Source organism: Tursiops truncatus, chromosome 2 (assembly GCF_011762595.2).
Source record: "Tursiops truncatus isolate mTurTru1 chromosome 2, mTurTru1.mat.Y, whole genome shotgun sequence".
Classification (NCBI taxonomy): domain Eukaryota; kingdom Metazoa; phylum Chordata; class Mammalia; order Artiodactyla; family Delphinidae; genus Tursiops; species Tursiops truncatus.
The window spans coordinates 78,415,127-78,437,235 of NC_047035.1; the positions used below are offsets into that span (position 1 = coordinate 78,415,127).

The 22,109-nt window shown below is 37.1% G+C and overlaps 1 protein-coding gene and 1 long non-coding RNA gene across 2 annotated transcripts in view; one reads left to right on the forward strand and one right to left on the reverse strand.

The window, feature by feature from the left end:
* LOC109550000 (uncharacterized) overlaps positions 1 to 12,875 on the forward strand; it is a 151,077-nt gene extending 138,202 nt beyond the window's left edge. Inside the window, exons 4-5 of the long non-coding RNA XR_012330045.1 lie at positions 1,520 to 1,774; positions 2,457 to 12,875. This is a non-coding gene — a long non-coding RNA (uncharacterized lncRNA). The remainder of the gene's footprint in view (positions 1 to 1,519; positions 1,775 to 2,456) is intronic.
* Positions 1 to 22,109, reverse strand: part of LOC141278000 (uncharacterized) — a 263,850-nt gene that overhangs the window by 50,168 nt on the left and 191,573 nt on the right. The window lies entirely within an intron of this gene.

Below are 22,109 nucleotides of genomic sequence, written 5' to 3' on the forward strand. Positions count from 1 at the left end.
AGTGAGCCGAAATTGTACCCACTGGAAAGGCCAGGATATTTCAAAAGAATGATTTTGGGAGTCATTTAATCAGATGGACAGATGGGTCATAGAGGCCATAATGTCCTATTTCTTATAGCATAGTGGGTATGATTTTCGTTTGAAAAGTTTTTTTTTCTTTTCTTAAAGGAGATATAACCAGATGCCACCTTCACCAAAACACAATCTTAATAAAGTCCTCATGTAACGCCTGCCTTTAATAATTCTACTGCCTGAATATTTGCCAAGATGACTTATTTGTGACATTTATACCAATCCAAATAAATAAGTTAACTTACTGGTTGGCTTGTTATTTTTAAACACCACCTAACAAATACACTAACTTTGGTTTTAGAATGGTTGACATGTAACCTTTCCTTTTGGCAGTGATTAGCTATCAGGGGCAGTTGCCTGTTCAGGCTGTTCTGAGTTTGCAAGACTTAAACTGCATTAGCCAAATAGTTTCTGTTATAAGGTAGTTTTAATTGAGTATATCCAGACATGCTTCTAAGATTGTTTAGAAAGAAGTTCAAAAGAAGAGGGTAACACAAACTATGAAAAAATAAAGTGCTGTGTTAAAAGACCATCCTGAGTAACACTAACTCTTGTGTCAGTAATCTATTTCTGTGTACATATAGGGATAGGGCGAGGAGAGTGGTATATGTTGAGCTCCTATTTCTTGACCCATAACTAATTCCTGTCCACAGAGGCAAAAGTTGATAAAAGCTGCACGTAATCTGAAAGTGCTTCTGGTAGATATCGCATGAAGTGGTGAATGGCAGGACAGTGTGGTGGCTGTTTGTAGCACAATAGCTAAGTTTAAAGGCCTGCGTAGCTACGGCCAGTAATTGGTCAGGCATGTGGGTTGTGTATGATTTGGGTGAACAGTCCAGCAGTCTAATAAGTGTATGATTTGGGGGAACAGAGGGGATCCTTTCTGAAAATAGAATGAACGGTAGAGTCGCACCAGGAGCTATCAACACTATGCCCAGAGTCAATAGACATGTAAAACAAGCTATTGAAGAGGAAAGATCTCAGTTCTGAAAAGTCATTGAATAGCTTTCAGGGCAAAATGTCTTAACCAGGGCTTTTATTGGTTTATATTTTCAGCTGGCTGTACAGGATGAGGCCCTGATTGACAAAAGTTGAGGCAGTTAACTGTCTTGTAAGGTGGTGAGAACTGAGCCTCCTGCCTATCAGTTGAGCCTCTATAAATATTTTCCCCACTCATTTCATACCTATAACTCTGTCTAGAATTTATCCATATTGTCTAATGAAATCTAATGGCATGGCTCTGGTCCTGTTACAGGTTTTATTAGAACTAAGGTTTTCCTGAGGTAATACAATTGTGTTAAATAAGCTTTAAAAGATTTAAATTTTACAACGCCATGGCCTCTTGTTTGGTTTTTGTCATTGTAAGCTTCTCAGCAAATCTTGTCAAGTTAGGTACTAGAAAAGTGAAAAGTAGAATGTGCATTTTCTGTTAAATTTTATTTTTCAGGTAAAATTGGTTTTCAAATCTGCTAATTGGTGAAAAGAGATCCACTTCTCTCTCAAGTTACAGAAGCAGAAATTCAACTGGTCCTTATTAATGAAAGATCTTCAGTGAAGGTTGAAAGCCCTTCAGATCAGTCATACCAGACTTTGAGCTCCTCTGGCCTCCGTGGTTCCATCATCTGTGCTCATGGCTCACAGGTGTGCAGGACAGCTATGTCCAGGACTAACCGAGGACAAAAATGGTTACTTAACCACCCAGGTGAAATATCCTTTCTATGGAAGGTTAAAAATCCCAGAAAGTCTGTGGGAGTGGCTTTTGGAGTATAGCTATGAGTAAAATATTCTCTAGATTTTCCCAATGTATTGTGATTCAATTTATCAGATAAATGAGTTGTTGGAGGACTTTCATTTAAATTGACAAATTTTCCTCCAGTATAAAGTTCCACAGGGACATAGTCTTCATTCTTTACCAATTTCAGGTTGCCACTAATGTCTAGAGGAACTAAAGGTATTTAGCCTCAGGGTGACTTATGAGCTACTTTCAAATATTTGTAGAATGTTAAATAGAAGCAGTAGTATACCTTTTTCTCCAAAGTCATATGGGTGGGACAAAATCTTAGTAATCATAGTTGTCCAGTAGACTACTTTGGAGGTTGTGACCCACCTCTACCTCTGGAGATGTTCAATAAAAGTGTGGATGATCATTTGACATGAAAGTCATGTGTCAGATATTTCTTGGACCAGATGGTATGAAAGAGCTCTCCAAACCTGAAAGTTCTAAGAATCTTTAATGAGTATTTTTAAAAAATTATTTAAAAAAATTTGTTGTTGTTGTTTTAGCATGAAATCTGAGGAAGAGCTGTTTGCTAGAGGCAAAATGTGTGCCTATGTTTTTATACTTCTAAGTTTTAAAATTGTTGCATTATTTTATCTTTTTTCAGATAGCTCACTGGAAATAAATATGGAAATTTCCTAAGAGGCTGAATACTGATGAGGTTGTGACTGAATTTAGAATTCTCTTCTGGACACAATTCCTTGGGTGATATAGGATCCTAAATTTATTTGTTTTACCTTTGTATTTTGGAAAAGTTAAAACTTATAAAAGTTGATAAATTAGTATTCTGTGTGCCCATCACCTAGCTTCAAGAATTATTAATTTACAGGGCAGAATAATGGCCCCCGCAAGATGTCCGTGTCCTAAAGCCTGGAACTTGTTGATATGTTAGGTTATGTGATAAGCAAGAATTATGGTTACACATGGAATTAAGGTTGCTCATCAGTTGACACTGAGATGGGGGAGATTATCCTGATTCTCCAGGTGGGAACAATCTAATCACATGCATCTTTGTAAGTGCAAGAAGGAGGCACTAGAGAGAGACCCAGATAGATGGCCATGTGAGAAGGTATTGGCTGATGCTGTTCAAGAGAGATGGAGGAATGGGGCCTTGAGCCAAGGAATGTGGCTAGCCTATAAAAGCTAAAAAAGGAAAGGAAACAGATTCTCCCCTAGAGCAGCCTGAAGGACTGGAGGCCTGTCAACACCTTGATTTTAGCCTAGTGAGACCTAATTCAGATTTCTTACCTACAGAACCATAAGATAATAAATTTGTGTTGTTTTAGGCCACTGAGTTTGAGGTAATTTTTTGTAGCAGCTATAGAAAACAGATTTCTAAAAAAAAAAAAGGGAGGGAGAGAGAAAGGCTGTCAAAATGTGAAGGGAATAAAATAATCCTTAAGGTTAGCACTAAAAATTTCTTTGAATGTATTTTACAAACCTAGCAAAGAAAGACTTTTATTTGTTGGCTTTGACTACAAAAGGAATGGATATAAATCTGAATATCTATAAAAGAGATTTGAATATATATACAAAAGTTTAAATAGATATTTAAATTGCTAATATGATTAGTTTTATTAATCACTTGAATGATTTAAGCCCATTACTCTCATCTTTTGGTGCCATTTTTATTAAACTACTTATTTCCATTACATAAATTGCAAATTAGATACTCTGGCTTACTTAAATATATGTCTTATGGTACTCTTGATGGTTTTCTTTTATATACTATTTATCTAATTTCAGCAAAAAGGCAGATATTGGAGAGATAAAAACTCATTATTTTATAGAAGCTAGTGAAATTGTTTATACTTATTAAGATATGGTACTTTCAATAAAACCAACTTAAAATCTATGATCATTTTCTTCAAAATAATTCTCTAAATTCCTATTTACATTCATAGGTTCTTTTTTTCTAAGCCTGATAAAGTACTTAAGATGAATCCAAAAACCAACCAACCAATCACTCAACTAACTCTGCAAACATAAGTAAAAACAAAAAAAAAAACAAAACAAAGCATTTAAGTTTATAAGCACTTTTGAAAAGTGATGCAAATGGCTTGAATGAACTTTCTCATATATCTCGTTTTTATCTTGCTAATGTTAAAGGACAAAAGATCAATGTCTAGATTTACTGAAGTCATGTATCCTAATGGACCATTTCTTTCTTTTACGTTTAGACACTTTCCCCCTCAAAGATATTAGCCATATGATTCACAATCTGCAGTGAGGTTTTACTAAATGTTATTATTGGAGATATATTCAACTGTATGTTTGAGATGGATAGATTATATTCCTTTGGAAAATTGCAGGAGAAATTCTGTGGTAGCATATACTTGTTTTGAAAGTATAAATTAGAAATACACACTAATAATTTTGAGCATATGGCACAAACTTTAACACACAAACACAACATATGCACATCAAACTCCAAAATCTCAGAAATACATATGCTATTTAACATTTCCACTTAATACTTAATACATCATCTCATTCTTCCTAGACACTATGAGAAACTGAAATGTACAAAATTAAGGGTCATCTCTAAAGCTGTTGTGATGTGTAAACCTGGTTAGGCTGTGGTGCCCAGTTATTTGGTTGTTATGAAAATAGTTTTTAGATGTGATTAACATTTACAATCAGTAGACTTTGAATAAAGCAGATTATCCTCCATAATCTGGGTGGGCCTCATCTAACTAGTTGAAGGTCTTAAGAGCAAAGATGGAGGATTCTTGAGGAAAAAGCAATTCTTCTTCAAGACTGCAGCATAGAAACACTGCCCAAGTTTCCCACCTGCTGGCCTGCATTGCAGATTTTGGGCTCAAGGCTGCAACATCAACTCTTCTTTGAGTTTCTAGCCTGCTGGTCTGCCCTATGGATTTTAGACTTTCTAGGCCCCTAAATTGTATAAGTCAATTCCTTAAAATCTCTGTCTCTCTGTCTCTCTATAGATAGGTAGGTAGGTAGGTAGATAGACAGATAGATAGACAGACAGACAGATAGATAGATCCATCTCCTATTGGTTCTGTTCCTCTCAGACAGACCCTGCCTAAATAGCTATTATTGCCCAAACCCCTTGCAAATAAGACATTAACCTTGATTACTTCTGAAAAAAAGTAATTCTGTATTCTCATTTTGGGTACCTTTCACTTGCTTTATTTAAATTGATCCAAAATATTTTATTCCTTTTAGCTCAAATTGATAACAAAAACTTTAAAAGCTCAAAAGAACTTCTTTCTACCCAATATTCCTGTCATTGAGTTTCTTTCTCCACCTCCACCCAACTCCTCACTACTTTCCTATCCAGTCCATGAATTATCCCTAACACATACTTCATTTTTCTAAAATACAAGATCATTGAAGAACTTTTTAGACACTCTAACATAGTTTTTTAATTTTTTGGTTTAAGTCTCTTTTCTGTGACTATCACTACTATGTTCTGTTTTTTACGTATTCTCCCTGGTGACTGTTTTCTATAAATTTATGTTTAGCCAACAGTTAAAATAATGTGTGCTTGGATAATAGTTGAAAAAGCTCAAAGACTCTGGATCAATTACCATAAGGCTGTCTTAAAGAAGACTTGCTTTGTCTACCTTAAAATAAGACCCTTTACTGGTGTTTAAGATAAAGCTGTGTCTTCATTTTCTTCTTTAGATTCAGAGTAATTTTGACCAGAACTCTAAAACGAATTGCAAATGATCAGTTAATTAAAGCAATGCAGTCCACACCAGGAGGACTGAGTTCCTTTCTAAGCTGATAAAATATTTCAAAATGCATATTAATATGGGACTTTTTCCAGGTAAAGATACAAAATTCAAAACTACAACAAAATTAGTCTTCTGCTGTTGCTTAAGAGGGATTTAGCCCCTGTGCAATTTATGACTCAGATTATCTTCTTAAACAATGTTACCCAAATAAACCTTCCTTGAAATCAGTGGTACTGGTATTCAAACATTTTTCCTTTACATGGAGTTAACTGTATCCTCTATCATCTGACTGAACCAACTAACGTCATTTCTCTTAAAGACATCAACAGCTCAAGGAAAAACAAAGTTTTCTCTCCAGGGCTGGGGGAGGAATTTTGCTTTGCACTTGAAAATGTTTTCTCTGTTCCAAGAAGATATTAGGATCAGTTGACTGACAACAGGAAAAATTTTCCTGGCAGAGAAGGAAGCCAGAGGAGATTCACATGCAGACAAAATTTTAACTATCAGGCTGTTTGTATTCCCATATCTACTCTAATATGCCAAGCTGGGATAAATCAAATGGGCTCTAAAAATGGTAGATAAAAATGTTATTTCACAATAATTCTGGAGTTTTGCAGAATATTCATCTTAAGCATTTATTTTTCTCCAAAGAGTTATTTATTACCGGGTAAAGCTATATAGTTATTCCAATATACGCACTACTCTAGGAAAAAAAAAGTCCTTGAAAACTCTGCATTTTAAAAGTGCTATAAAGATACAACTGAAGATAGAGTTGTAAAGACACAACTAGCTGAAGTGCTAGTGTGAGTTAAAAGAGACTGGGACCCAGACAGAGGTGCCTGAAATTTGAAACAAGGAGGGGAACCAGGTCAGATGATGTAGTGTAGTACTTGGTGATGTGTCCACTTTCCAGCTGGATATCCCTCTTCAGGCGTGGCTGGGACTGAAGGGTCCTTCCTCAGGGTATGGGGAATGTGTATATACAACTTGTCTCTATCATGAGACCCTCAGGTTTGGTAATCTCTAAGCGAAGTGGGAATTGGACTCACAGCATAAATGCAAAGAGGACTAAGGACACATGAAAGCAATGTTGGGGTAAATTCACAAGGCAAATGCTTCAGAGACCTCAGGACAGACTTTCCTAGTCAGCATTTCATAGCAACTTCATAATCATTCAGTTTTCCCTGGTTTCAAAGTGTGATCCTTGTGAGGATTAGCAGAACAATAATTTAATCTAGGCTGTAATTTATATTCTAAAAATCCCTCAAAGAAAGGAGGAAATTCTGATCTCTGAGAGTAAAGGTGGGGCAGACACTGGACAGACTCTTCTCTCCTACTGCTAGACTCTCTTGATCCTCTTACCGTTTCCTGTATTGCCTTTGGGGACCTAACCTGGGTGTGTGCGCACACACACACACACACACACACACACACACACACCACGCCCCGGTCTAAGACTTCCATATTTGATCTTCTAAGGTAACCGTCTTCCCTTTGTTAGTATGAGCCCTGGGCTTTTTTCTTACTATGCTATTTCACAGGCAAAATGAAGGGTATAAAGGAACATTCAAAATGAAGGCACCCAAGGTTGATTCATGGCCTGCTAAACTTGTCTACATTCAAATTTATTTATTTATATAAAAAAATTAATTAATTTATTTGGCTGCACTGGGTCTTTGTTGCGGCACGCGGGATCTTCGTTGAGGCATGTGGGATCTTTACTTGTAGCATGTGGGTCTTCGTTGCAGTATGTGGGATCTAGTTCCCTGACTAGGGATCGAACCTGAGCACCCTTCATTGGGAGGGTGGAGTCTTAACCGCTGGACCACCAGGGAAGTCCCTACATTCAACTTTAAATAAACTTAGACTTAATATATACCTGGTCTAAATGTAAATCTTATCACAGCAATACAAGGAGAATGCGATTAAGTCTTACTCTCATTCTTCCTTGAAGAAGGCTCATTTTGAGAACCATTGAAGAACTAATTTAACTTAAATTTGATATAAACTGGACCAGAAAACTAATTAAAAAACGGCAGCAACAACAAGACAACATAAAAAAGACAAGCCCCGAAACACTGATAACTCTAAGAGACTTAATGTAGTTGGAAATTATCTACAGGATAGATACAGGATTCTATATCTATCTATAGATACAGTCTACAGGATTCTATTTTTAAAAGTGTAAACTATTAAGAAAGACTGGAATCTATTTTATTAATGATAACTTTATGAAGCTGTTAACCTAATGATTTTTCATGTTAGAAGTTGCCTTAGGGATCTTTAAGTTTTAATTTTAATTTAAAATATTAATTATTTTCTTATTTTGGGGGCCATTACCCCAAAGCCTTACTTTCTATCACCTCCAGTAAGTGCATAGTATTTTATGGGAAAGCTATCTTTTGTTAGGTATCTTTTTCATCTACCCTGAAAATTAGACTTTTTCTGTCTCCTTTCCTCTCAAAATATCCAACTCATTTATTTAAAACCAGTGGCAATAGATAGGAATTTTTCATAATTGTTAATCTGGGCTAGTGGGTCATACTAAGAAACCAAGGGCTTTAGCAATTGAGTTGTTGGTCTAGTTAGAGCCTGACTAGAATTGTTAACATAAATAAAACAAAAGCACTGAAGAGAGCCTTTTCTATAATAAAGGTATATTGTTTTTAGTGGATTTGGGTTTGTCCTCTTTCTTTTCTTGGTAAGAACTTTGAATTTTAAGGATTCTGAGGCAAAGATTTTCACTGAGATCTAAGTATAGGGAAATAACCCTGACTTTATGGTTAATTACATCTTAATCTTTCTTCTCTAGGTTATCATTAAAATAATTATTATTCCGATTTTTTTTACTATATGTTTTTTTCTACAACATAATACACATATAAGGAATAAAACCAAAATCATCTTAATCCCGCCTTTATATGGGGATAACCTCTTAACGTTTGGTGAATTTCCTTTCAGCTTCTTGTGTGCATACCTGCATTACCATGTGACTCATCGTAAATTTCATAGCATGGAAGTTCTATGTTTTATATATTTTACACTCACAGTGAGTTTTGTCTTTTGCTTTCCTAGTGTCCCTTAACTAAACTTCCTCTGTTTGTAAAATACACTGGCCTGTGTTCAGGAAGACTAACAATTGACATTACTCCCCATTAGAGGAGTTAGGAGGTGGACATGCTTCTTGGGAGCTGGTTAGCTGATAAAGACCACGCGAGTGTTCTGGGGAGCCAGCTCTTGCTGTGTTCTCTACGGTGGCAGCCCCCTCTAGAAAGCTCAGAACATGCTTTCTTAGAAACATGTGTTCCCTCTTCCTGTCTGCTTGTGACCAATCCCTTCAGTTTGTCAAAATTCTTCTGCCATTTCTCTCTTTGCTGCAATATTGTCCCAAACACTTAACAATCACTGTCTCTTCACTGGAACACACAGAGGTTAAAAGAGCTTCAGTTTCTAAAGTGACCTTAACCAGCAATCAAAGAACAATTTTATTTATGCCCTATGAAAAGGATAGCTGGAGATATTTCTATCTATATATCCATCTATCTATGTGTGTACTTTTTTGAGGCACAAAACACTTCTCCTAAATAGCTTCATTTTTTAAAATAAGGAATGATTTAAAAACAAATAGCATAATGAAATATTTAAATCCTCTTTGTAATAGTCTCTGTGTAATGTTTCATAGATGTGTACCCAAGTAAAAACAAACAAAGGGACTACCAGTGGTTAAGACTTTGCCTTCCAGTGCAGGGAGTACGGGTTTGATCCCCGGTTGGGGAGCTAAGATCCCACATGCCTCGCGGCCGAAAAAACAAAACATAAAACAGAAGCAATATTGTAACAAATTCAATAAAGACTTTAAGAAAATGGTCCACATCAAAAAACCTTAAAAAAAAAAACAACCCAAACCCCAAAACACTTAAAGGAAAATACTAAGATGTATATAAAGGTTAGATGAATGTAATGGCTTATAGTTTTGTGTGTGTGCATCTTTTTACCATTCTTTGCCCTTCTATATCTTCTTTCCCTTTCCTTCCCCCCTCTTTTCCTCTCTTTCCTAGAATAATCACGTTGATTTGCCATATCCCAGAAGTAGCAAGTAATGGTGCTACTGAAGGTGAACTTGAAAGACTTTACAATGTTTGTCATCACAGTGTTTTGGCATTGCTTTGGTCTGCACATTAGTGGTATATTGAGCCTCTAAATTGGCTAGGTTCCTTTGTTTAAAATGGTGTTCATTTAGTGAATGTACACCATTACTTTATCAGACAACATGTCACCAAGCAGCTAATCAGACTATCCCGCTGATCTAGCTTAATGTTAGTCTGTTCATAGATGTCTTGGGGGAAGTTGTTGCTAACTCTAGACAAATTAAAGTGGGAATGATGCTCCTGATTATTTTTTTTTCTGAAGGAAACACTGCTTAATGTATATTACATATAGTTGTGTCACATTATTGAATAAATTAAGCTCTAAAATTAAATAGAGTTGAATAGGGATTATTATCACTGTCAAGCAAACATTTATATGGTACTTTGTATATGGCAAGAATTTGATCTAAATGTTTGACATATATTAACCTGTTTCTTCCTCTAATAATTCTATGAATGGATACAATAGAATCCCTGTTTAATAGATGAGGAAACCGAGGAGCAGAAATGTTAGAAAACTTATCCAAAGTCATGGAGCTCTTATAGAGAAGAGATGGCATGTCACACCAGGCAGTTTACTTCCAGAGGCTCTTCTCTTAATCCCAATGCTATCCTACCTTATTATATTATCAGTAAATATTTGATCATATTTTTAAAAATATACAGAGTATTATGCTATGCATAAGGAATGTATAAATAAGGTATTAGTTGTTTCTGTCCTTAGAGTTTTCAACCTAGTCAGAAAGACAGGGTAAACAATATAAAACTGTAAACAATACCAGGTAGTAGAAGCTGTGATAAAGGAATCATTCAGGTGAGTTCTCTAGGATTTTGAAGATGGCCAGGTCACCAAAGGCAGGGGAAATTTGGAAAGACTATATATCTGGACTTCTGAGAGGTTTGGACCAAAGATCAAGATACTTTTTATGCTCTATAAAGTTATCCAAAATATGAATAGCTTAAAAATGTCTCTGAAACTCACTAAGACAGATGGTCTGAAATAATTTGAATCATTTGTGGGTGGAGTGAGTACATGATTAAACCCCAGCAGGTAAGTGAGAATTTCTAACATGAAACAAAGGAACTTAAAACACCATTATTGTGCCATTAATATAGAATTAGAGTGATCAGATAATTCAGAAGATGCTTGTCTTGATGCCTTTAAAAGTGGGACATGCAATGCCTTGGGCTGCAAACAGTTAGTCCAGTGTGTCACAGAAGCTTGGAGTGACAAGACCCTTTAACAGCCCTGAAAAATGAACCACTGCCCAGGAGAACAGCAATCTAGAAACTGACTTGATTTTATACTTCTTTTTGTTTAAAGCAACCAACATTTCAGTGATCGCCAGTACTCCAGGGTTATATTTATCTATTCTTACTATGATGCAGTTGTTTCAGAAGAAATAATAAATAGGTAGTTAAATAACAAGACCAATGGCACCTCAGGATAAATAAGAATATAAGAAATTTTAAATTGTTAGAAATTCTCTATACCTATTCCTGCCATCTCTTTTAAGTTAACAGTAAGATTATTTTATTTTTGTTCCTTTTACCTCACATGCTATTAGACTGTACTATAGTTTGCCTCCCCATTTTAGCTAATTATAATTTATTCTACACATTTCATATTTTCAGTGAACATTATGTATCAGTTTCTTAACATTAATATGTTCTGTAGAATTTGTTTAATTTACATATAGTTTAAATATATATTGTCTTTTGTAGAAGTTGTTTAACTTACATATAGATTAAATATATCTCATTTGATCCTCATAATCTGGTATTATTAGTTTCTCTCCAGTATTTCTACCATCCATCCAGTTATTCAAAGATAGAAACTGGAAGTCATTCTTGATTCTTTCCTCTCCCTTCACACTTCATATTTAATCAACATGTGTTCTTGATTATATCTCTTAAATATCTTATAGTGCATACATTTCATAAAGGCTAATTATTTCTATGGACCCAGAGGTTTATATGGTCCTGCTGAGTCTAGAACCTGGGTCTTCCGTTTCCTGGTTCAGCCTCTCTCTGATCTGCTATGATGCTTTTAGAGAAAGAAACTTTGTTTTAATTCTGTCTCAATATGTAACTATGTAATAAAATTTTATAAACACAAGCTCCTTGCAAACATTAGAAAAAAGGCACAGAAATACCAACTAGTATTAGTGTATATAAAAGACTATTAATATTACCTATGACACCAAGCTCTGAATTTATTACTCTTATGCTTTACTGAAGAACTTCTTATTGACTATTCACCATGCTTCCCTCTTTTTCCTCCCGTCTCAGAAGAAACCTTGGCCTTCCTTCGGCTCAGGTTAATCTCTCTACCTGTGCACTACGGACCTTAACTGCTTTGCCTCCTCAGGAGTCTTGCTTCAGAAATAATACCCCCTCTTTCCAGTATGTAACATCCCGCCACCCCATTTGCTCTTCCCCTTCAACCTATAAATATCCTTAGGTGTCTTCCAACTTAAGAAATAGAGCAAAACAAATAAAACCAACAAAAACCCTAAACTAAGAAAATATCCTTCCCTCCCCCCCCTTTCTAATCATCCTTAACTTTCTCATCTTTAGTCGAGCTACTTCCAGAGCAGACCATTGCATGGGCTCTCTTCACTGCCTGAGCACCATGCACTCCTCAAGCCACAGTAGCTTCTGCCCTACCATCATAATGATTACCATCACCTTTGTTTTGACAAAGCAAATGAATACTTTTCTGTGACTTAGCTTGCCTTTTATAGGATTTGACACAGTGGACCATTCATTTATTTAACAGTTATTCAGTTCTTTCTATAGGCCAGGCATTATTCTAAGTGCAAAGGAGACACAATTGTGGGGAAAAAATAAATAGATTTCAGTAACACTGTGTTTTCCTGGTTTTTCTTTCTACTTCGTTCGTCATTTTTACCATTCCCTCTGTGGGCTTCTCTTCTGTTTACCCCAGTGTTGCTATAACACATAATAACTGTTGGCTAAACATTATACACTCTTCCTGGTGACTTTACTCACATGACTAAACATTTACATGTATAGTGAACAGAAGGATGCTCTACCCCAGTCTCCTTTCAGGAAGGACTGAAGACCCAGCTGAGGTGAGTGCAGTCAACACACAGCCTCCAAATGCCAGTTCTACAGGGTCAGCCTGAGCTGAACTGCCTTGCCCAAGGTCATGTCTTTTTTTATAGGACCGGATCCAATGGCTGAGCAAGGGGGAGTGTGAAGATCTGGATGCTCTGGCCTAAGAGGGAAGTTGTACAAGGTGCATCTGGAAACGTTGGCACACAAGATAGCAGGGAAATGATCAAAGACTCTGAAGCCAAGCGGAAGAGACTTCCACTTGCCAAAAATGGGACAATTTGAGTAGCAATAAGAATAATAATGGCAATGGTTAAAACATATCAGACACGTTAAAACTTCATTAATTCATAGAAATACTGAAGGAAATCCACAAAAACTCATTGGTTATCTTTGGAGAATACTGGAAACAAACTCATTATTCTAAAAAATGGTAAATGGGGGCATTTAACCTGCCTTTTCAGTATAAGCTAGACCTCTGTGTAACCAAGTGGTTGATGAAGGAAAATTTCTCCTTATAGATGTATTCCATCTAATAATGAATAGAATTAATGATTAATAAATGATAGAATTATAATACTGTTTTGCTCACCCTTTATGAAATAATGGATATAGGCAAATATTGTACAAAGAATCTACAGAACAAGCTCACTTATAAATATTACTGCAAAAAAATAAAATATTAGCAAATAGAATCCAACTATTAATTACAGAATCATGTTTGTTTTTAAGGGATTTATGCCAGACATGCAAGAATGGTTCTATATTAGGAAGTAGGTTAGTATTATTCATCATATTATTAGAAAATCATGATCATCTCCATAAGACACTCAAAAGGCATTTGACAAAATTAAATAGCTATTTTTTAAAAAAGCACTCAATACAAAAGGAATCAAGATACTTCATTAACTTAATAAAATACATGTATCTCAGCCCAAAGCCAACATCTAACTTAATGGGAAAATGCTGGGGATATTTCCTAAAGTCAGATCCAAGACAAGGATACTACCATAATACTACTATTCAACAATGACCTGGTATATTAGGCAAGAACAATTGTATAAGAGAAAGTGATTATACAAGATTATAATATTATACTATGTTATATTATTGAATTGTATAAGAGAAAGATATAAAATTATATAAGAGACAGGTATAAAAGTTGTAAAGGAGGATGCAGAGCTGTACTGTTTGCAGATGATTTGATTATATACCTCGAATACCCAAGAAACTTGGCTGAAAAATCACTATATACAATAAGATAGTTTAGGAAGATGCTTGATGTTAAATTAATATACTGAAAAAAAGGCTTCATGATACAAATATCCATTTAGAAGATAAAACTGAAGAAAAGACTTATTAAAATAGTAACAAAAACGTAAAATATTTAGGAATAAACAGTACAAAAGTAACAAAAAAGTAAAATATTGGAGACTCCTGGGAAGATGGCGGAAGAGTAAGACACGGAGATCACCTTCCTCCCCACAGATACACCAGAAATACATCTACACGTGGAACAACTCCTACAGAACACCTACTGAACGCTGGCAGAAGACCTCAGACCTCCCAAAAGGCAAGAAACTCCCCATGTACCTGGGTAGGGCAAAAGAAAAAATAAACAGAGACAAAAGAATAGGGACGGGACCTGCACCAGTGGGAGGGAGCTGTGAAGGAGGAAAGGTTTCCACACACTAGGAAGCCCCTTCACGGGCGGAGACTGCGGGTGGCAGAGGGGAGGAGCTTCGGGGCCGCGGAAGAGAGCACAGCAACAGGGGTTTGGAGGGCAAAGCGGAGAGATTCCCGCACAGAGGATCAGGGCCGACCGGCACTCACCAGCCCGAGAGGCTTGTCTGCTCACCCGCTGGGGCGGGCAGGGCTGGGAGTTGAGGCTCGGGCTTCGATCGGAACGCCAGGAGAGGACTGGGGTTGGCAGCATGAACACAGCCTGCAGGGGGTTAGTGCACCACGGCTAGCCGGGAGGGAGTCCGGGGAAAAGTCTGGACCTGCCAAAGAGGCAAGAGACTTTTTCTTCCCTCTGTGTTTCCTGGTGCGCAAGGAGAGGAGATTAAGAGCGCTGCTTAAAGGACCTCCAGAGACGGGTGCAAGCCGTGGCTAAAAGTGCAGACCCCAGAGACAGGCATGAGACACTAAGGCTGCTGCTGCCGCCACCAAGAAGCCTGTGTGCGAGCACAGGTCACTATCCACATCCCCTTCCGGGGAGCCTGTGCAGCCCGCCACTGCCAGGGTCCCGGGATCCAGGGACAACTTCCCAGGAGAACGCACAGTGCGCCTCAGGCTGGTGCAACGTCATGCCGGCCTCTGCCACTGCATGCTCGCCCCGCACTACGTGCCCATCCCTCTCCTCGGCCTGAGTGAGGCAGAGCCCCCGAATCAGCAGCTCCTTTAACCCTGTCCTGTCTGACCGAAGAACAGACGCCCTCCTGCGACCTACATGCAGAGGTGGGGCCAAATCCAAAGCTGAGCTCCTGGGAGCTGTGAGAACAAAGAAGAGAAAGGGAAATCCCTCCCAGCAGCCTCAGGAGCAGTGGATTAAAGCTCCACAATCAACTTGATGTACACTGCATCTGTGGAATACATGAATAGACAATGAATCATCCCAAATTGAGGAGGTGGACATTGAGAGCAAGATTTATGATTTTTTCCCCTTTTCCTCTTTTCGTGAGTGTGTATGTGTATGCTTCTGTGTGAGATTTTGTCTGTATAGCTTTGCTTTCACCATTTCTCCTAAGGTTCTATCCGTTTTTTTTTTTTTTTAATAACTTTATTTTATTTTACCCTCTTTCTTTTTTTTCTTTCTTTCTACTTTTTCTCCCTTTTATTCTGAGCCGTGTGGATGAAAGGCTCTTGGTGCTACAGCCAGGAGTCAGCGCTGTGCCTCTGAGGTGGGAGAGCCAACTTCAGGACACTGGTCAACAAGAGACCTCCCAGCTCCACATAATATCAAACAGCGAAAATCTCCCAGAGATCTCCATCTCAACGCCAGCACCCAGCTTCACTCAACGACCAGCAAGCTACAGTGCTGGACATCCTATGCTAAACAACTAGCAAGACAGGAACACAACCCCACCCATTAGCGGAGAGGCTGCCTAAAATCATAATAAGTCTGCAGACACCGCAAAACACACCACCAGATGTGGACCTGCCCACCAGAGAGACAAGATCCAGCCTCATCCACCAGAACACAGGCACTAGTCCCCTCCACCAGGAAGCCTACATAACCCACTGAACCAAACTTAGCCACTGGAGACAGACACCAAAAACAACAGGAACTATGAACCTGCAGCCTGCAAAAAGGAGACCCCAAACACAGTAAGATAAGCAAAATGAGAAGACAGAAAAACACACAGCAGATGAAGGAGCAAGACGAAAACCCACCAACCTAACGAAAAGGAATTAGGCAGTCTACCTGAAAAATAATTCAGAATAATGATAGTAAAGATGATCCAAAATCTTGGAAATAGAATAGACAAAATGCAAGAAACATTTAACAAGGACTTAGAAGAACTAAAGATGAAACAAGCAACGACGAACACAATAAATGAAATTTAAAATACTCTAGTTGGGATCGATAGCAGAATAACTGAGGCAGAAGAACGGATAAGTGACCTGGAAGACAAAATAGTGGAAATAACTACTGCAGAGCAGAATAAAGAAAAAAGAATGAAAAGAACTGAGGACAGTCTCAGAGACCTCTGGGACAACATTAAATGCACCAACATTCGAATTATAGGGGTTCCAGAAGAAGAAGAGAAAAAGAAAGGGACTGAGAAAATACTTGAAGAGATTATAGTTGAAAACTTCCCTAATATGGCAAAGGAAATAGTTAATCAAGTCCAGGAAGCACAGAGTCCCATACAGGATAAATCCAAGGAGAAATACGCCAAGACACATATTAATCAAACTGTCAAAAATTAAGTACAAAGAAAGCATATTAAAAGCAGCAAGGGAAAAACAAATAACACACAAGGAAATCCCCATAAGGTTAACAGCTGATCTTTCAGCAGAAAGTCTGCAAGCCAGAAGGGAGTGGCAGGACATATTTAAAGTGATGAAGGAGAAAAACTTGCAACCAAGATTACTCTACCCAGCAAGGATCTCATTCAGATTTGATGGAGAAATTAAAACCTTTACAGACAAGCAAAAGCTGAGAGAGTTCAGCACCACCAAACCAACCTTACCACGATTGCTAAAGGAACTTCTCTAGGCAAGAAACACAAGACAAGGAAAAGACCTACAATAAAAACCCAAAACAATTAAGAAAACGGGACTAGGAACATACATATCAATAATTACCTTAAATGTAAATGGATTATATGCTCCCACCAAAAGATACAGACTGGCTGAATGGATACAAAAACAAGACTCATATATATGCTGTCTCCAAGAGACCCACTTCAGACCTAGAGACACATACAGACTGAAAGTAAGAGGATGGAAAAAGATATTCCATTCAAAGGGAAACCAAAAGAAAGCTGGAGTAGCAATTCTCATATCTGACAAAATAGACTTTAAAATAAAGACTATTAGAAGAGACAAAGAAGGACACTACATAATGATCAAGGAATTGATCCAAGAAGAAGATATAACAATTGTAAATATTTATGCACCCAACACAGGAGCACCTCAATACATAAGGCAAATACTAACAGCCATAAAAGGGGAAATCCACAGTCACACATTCATAGTAGGGGACTTTAACACCCCACTTTCACCAATGGACAGATCACCCAAAATGACAATAAATAAGGAAACACAAGCTTTAAATGATACATTAAAGAAGATGGACTTAATTGATATTTATAGGACATTCCATCCAAAAACAACAGAATACACATTTTTCTCAAGTGCTCATGGAACATTCTCCAGGATAGATCATATTTGGGGTCACAAATCAAGCCTTGGTAAATTTAAGAAAATTGAAATTGTATCAAGTATCTTTTCCGACCACAATGCTATGAGACTAGATATCAATTACAGGAAAAGATCTATAAAAAATACAAACACATGGAGGCTAAACAATACACTACTTAATAACGAAGTGATTACAGAAGAAATCAAAGAGGAAATCAAAAAATACCCAGAAACAAATGAAAATGGAGACACGATAATCCAAAATCTAGGGGATGCAGCAAAAGCAGTTTAAGAGGGAAGTTTATAGCAATAAAATCCTACCTTAAGAAACAGGAAATATCTCGAGTAAACAACCTAACCTTGCACCTAAAGCAATTAGAGAAAGAAGAACAAAAGAACCCCAAAGTTAGCAGAAGGAAAGAAATCATAAATATCAGGTCACAAATAAATGAAAAAGAAATAAAGGAAATGATAGCAAAGATGAATAAAACTAAAAGCTGGTTCTTTGAGATGATAAACAAAATTGATAAACCATTAGCCAGACTCATCAAGAAAAAAAGGGAGAAGACTCCAATCAATAGAATTAGAAATGAAAAAGGAGAAGTAACAACTGACACTGCAGAAATACAAAAGATCATGAGAGATGACTACAAGCAACTCTATGCCAATAAAATGGACAACCTGGAAGAAATGGACAAATTCTTAGAAAAGTACAACCTTCCAAGACCCAGGAAGAAATAGAAAATATGAATAGACCAATCACAAGCACTGAAATTGAAACTGTGATTAAAAATCGTCCAACAAGCAAAAGCCCAGGACCAGATGCCTTCACAGGTGAATTCTATCAAACATTTAGAGAAGAGCTAACACCTATCCTTCTCAAACTCTTCCAAAATATAGCAGAGGGAGGAACACTCCCAAACTCATTCTACGAGGCTACCAACACCCTGATACCAAAACCAGACAAAGATGTCACAAAATAAAGAAAATTACAGGCCAATATCACTGATGAACATAGATGCAAAAATCCTCAACAAAATACTAGCAAACAGAATCCAACAGCACATTAAAGGATCATACACCATGATCAAGTGGGTTTTATCCCAGGGATGCAAGGATTCTTCAATATACGCAAATCAATCAATGTGATACACCATATTAACAAATTGAAGGATAAAAACCATGTGATAATCTCAAAAGATGCAGAAAAAGATTTTGACAAAATTCAACACCCGTTTATGATAAAAACTCTCCAGAAAGTGGGCACAGAGGGAACCTACCTCAACATAATAAAAGGCATATATGACACCCACAGCCAACATCATTCTTAATGGTGAAAAACTGAAACCATTTTCTCTAAGATCAGGAACCAGACAAGGGTGCCCAGTCTCACCAGTAAGATATTAAAATAAATAAAATCTGATGTCTAAGGGTCTGGCTTTTAGTCAGCCTGAATCTAGGTGCTGAGATCCTCCCCTTTGGGGCACCAACAGGTACTGGCACATCCTCAACTTCTGGGAGTTATTGAACATGTAGTAGGCTGCTTGGACAAAGACAAAGGTTTGAGAGACAACCAAGACCTGAAGCAGGACTCAATGTCAAGCTTGAACTCCTATACAAGGCCATTCCTTTAAGACTGGTAGAGGTGGTTGTTTCATCTACTATATAGAAATCAACACAGAGGGTCAAATGAAATGAAGCAACAGAGGAATATCTTCCAAATAAAACAAGAACCTAAGAAAAAACCTTAATGAAATGGAGATAATTTACCTGATGAAGAATTTGAAGAAATGGTCATAAAGATGCTCAATGAACTGGGGACAAGAATGGATGGACACAGTGAGAACTTCAACAAAGAGATGGAAAATATAAGAAAGTATCAAATAGAAGTCACAGAGCTGAAGAATACAAACACTGAACTAAAAAAATATACTACAAGTGTTCAACAGCAGATGAGATGAAGCAGAGGAACGATCAGTCAACTTGAAGACAAGGCAGTGGAACTCACCCAATCAGAGCAGTAAAAAGAAAAGAGAATAAAAAAACAAAGGAAGATAGCTTGAGGGACTTATGGGATAACATCAAATGGTTTCACATTTGCATAATAGGGCTCCCAGAAAGAGAAGACAGAGAGAAAGGGGCATAAATCTTATTTGAAGAAATAATGGCTGAAAACTTCCCTAACCTGGGGAAGGAAACTGATATACAAATCCAGGAAGTCCAGAGGGTGCAAATAAGAGGAACCAAAAGAGACCCATGCCATGGTACATTATAATTAAAATGTCAAAATTTAAAGATTAGGTGAGAATCTTACAAGCAGCAAGAGAAAAACAACTTATCACACACAACGGAACCCCCACAGAAGTCTATCAGCAGATTTTTCAGAGGAAACTTTGCAGGCCAGAAGGGAGTAGCATGATATATTCAAAATGCTTAAAGAAAAAACATCTTCCAACCAAGAATATCCTACCTGGCAAAGTTATCATTCAAAGTAAAAGAGAGATAAAGTTTTCTAGACAAGCAAGAGCTAACTGAGTTCATCACTGATAAACTAGCATTACAAGAAGTGTTATAAAGGGACTTCTTTAAACTGAAAAGCAAGGGCACTAATTAGTAACAAGAACACAATAACAAATCTCACTGGAAAGGTAAATATATAGTAAAGGTAGTGGATTAATCACTTATAAAGCTATTATAAAGGTTAAGAGACAAAAGTAGTAAAAAATAACTATGATGACAATTAGTTAAGGGATACACAATATAAAAAGATGTAAAATGTGACATCAAAAAACATAAATGTTGTGGGGGATAGTAATGATGTTGAGCTTTACAATGGGATCAAACTTCAGCTGTCATCAATTTAAAATAGGCTGTTATACAGCAAAGGAAACCATAAACAAGATCAAAAGACAACCCTCAGAATGGGAGAAAATATTTGCAAATGAAGCAACTGACAAAGGATTAATCTCTAAAAATTTATAAGCAGCTAATGCAGCTCAATAACAAAAAAACAAACAACCCAATCCAAAAATGGGCAGAAGACCTAAATAGACATTTCTCCAAAGAAGATATACAGACTGCCAACAAACACATGAAAGAATGCTCAACATCATTAATCATTAGAAAAATGCAAATCAAAACTACAATGAGATATCATCTCACACCAGTCAGAATGGCCATCATCAAAAAATCTAGAAACAATAAATGCTGGAGAGGGTGTGGAGAAAAGGGAACACTCTTGCACTATTGGTGGGAATGTGAATTGGTACAGCCACTATGGAGAACAGTATGGAGGTTCCTTAAAAAACTACAAATAGAACTACCATATGACCCAGCAATCCCACTATTGGGCATATACCCTGAGAAAACCATAATTCAAAAAGAGTCATGTACCAAAATGTTCATTGCAGCTCTATTTACAATAGCCCGAAGATGGAAACAACCTAAGTGTCCATCTTCGGATGAATGGATAAAGAAGATGTGGCACATATATACAATGGAATATTAGCCATAAAAAGAAACGAAATTGAGCTATTTGTAATGAGGTGGATAGACCTAGATTCTGTCCTACAGAGTGAAGTAAGTCAGAAAGAGAAAGACAAATACCATATGCTAACACATATATATGGAATTTAAGAAAAAAAAATGTCATGAAGAACGTAGGGGTAAGACAGGAATAAAGACACAGACCTACTAGAGAATGGACTTGAGGGTATGGGAAGGGGGAAGGTTAAGTTGTAACAAAGTGAGAGAGAGGCATGGACATATATACACTACCAAATGTAAGGTAGATAGCTAGTGGGAAGCAGCTGCATAGCACAGGGAGATCACCTCGGTTCTTTGTGACCGCCTGGAGGGGTGGGATAGGGAGGGTGGGAGGGAGGGAGATGCAAGAGGGAAGAGATATGGGAACATATGTATATGTATAACTGATTCACTTTGTTATAAAGCAGAAACTAACACAGCATTGTAAAGCAATTATACTGCAATAAAGATGTTAAAAAAAAAAGAGGCTGTTATAGATAAACGTTGTTATATGTAAGCCTCATGGTAACCACAAAGCAAAAACCTATAGCAGATACATGAAAAATAAATGGAAAGTAATATAAGTATACCACTAGAGAAAGTCAAACCACAAAGAGCAAGTGAAGAAGAAACAGAGAGGAACTATAAAAAGAGCCAGAAAACAATTAATAATATGGCAATAAGCACATACCTATCAATAATTACCTTAAATGTAAATGGACTAAATTCTTCAGTCAAAAGGCAGATTGGCTGAATGGTTAAAAACAAGACCCATCTTTATGCTGCCTACAGCATACATACACAGACTCACTTCAGATGTAAGGACACACACAGATGGAAAGTGAAGAGATGGAAAAAGATATTCCATGTAAATGGAAACCAAAAAAAGCTGATACTTATATCAGACAAAATAGACTTTAAAACAAG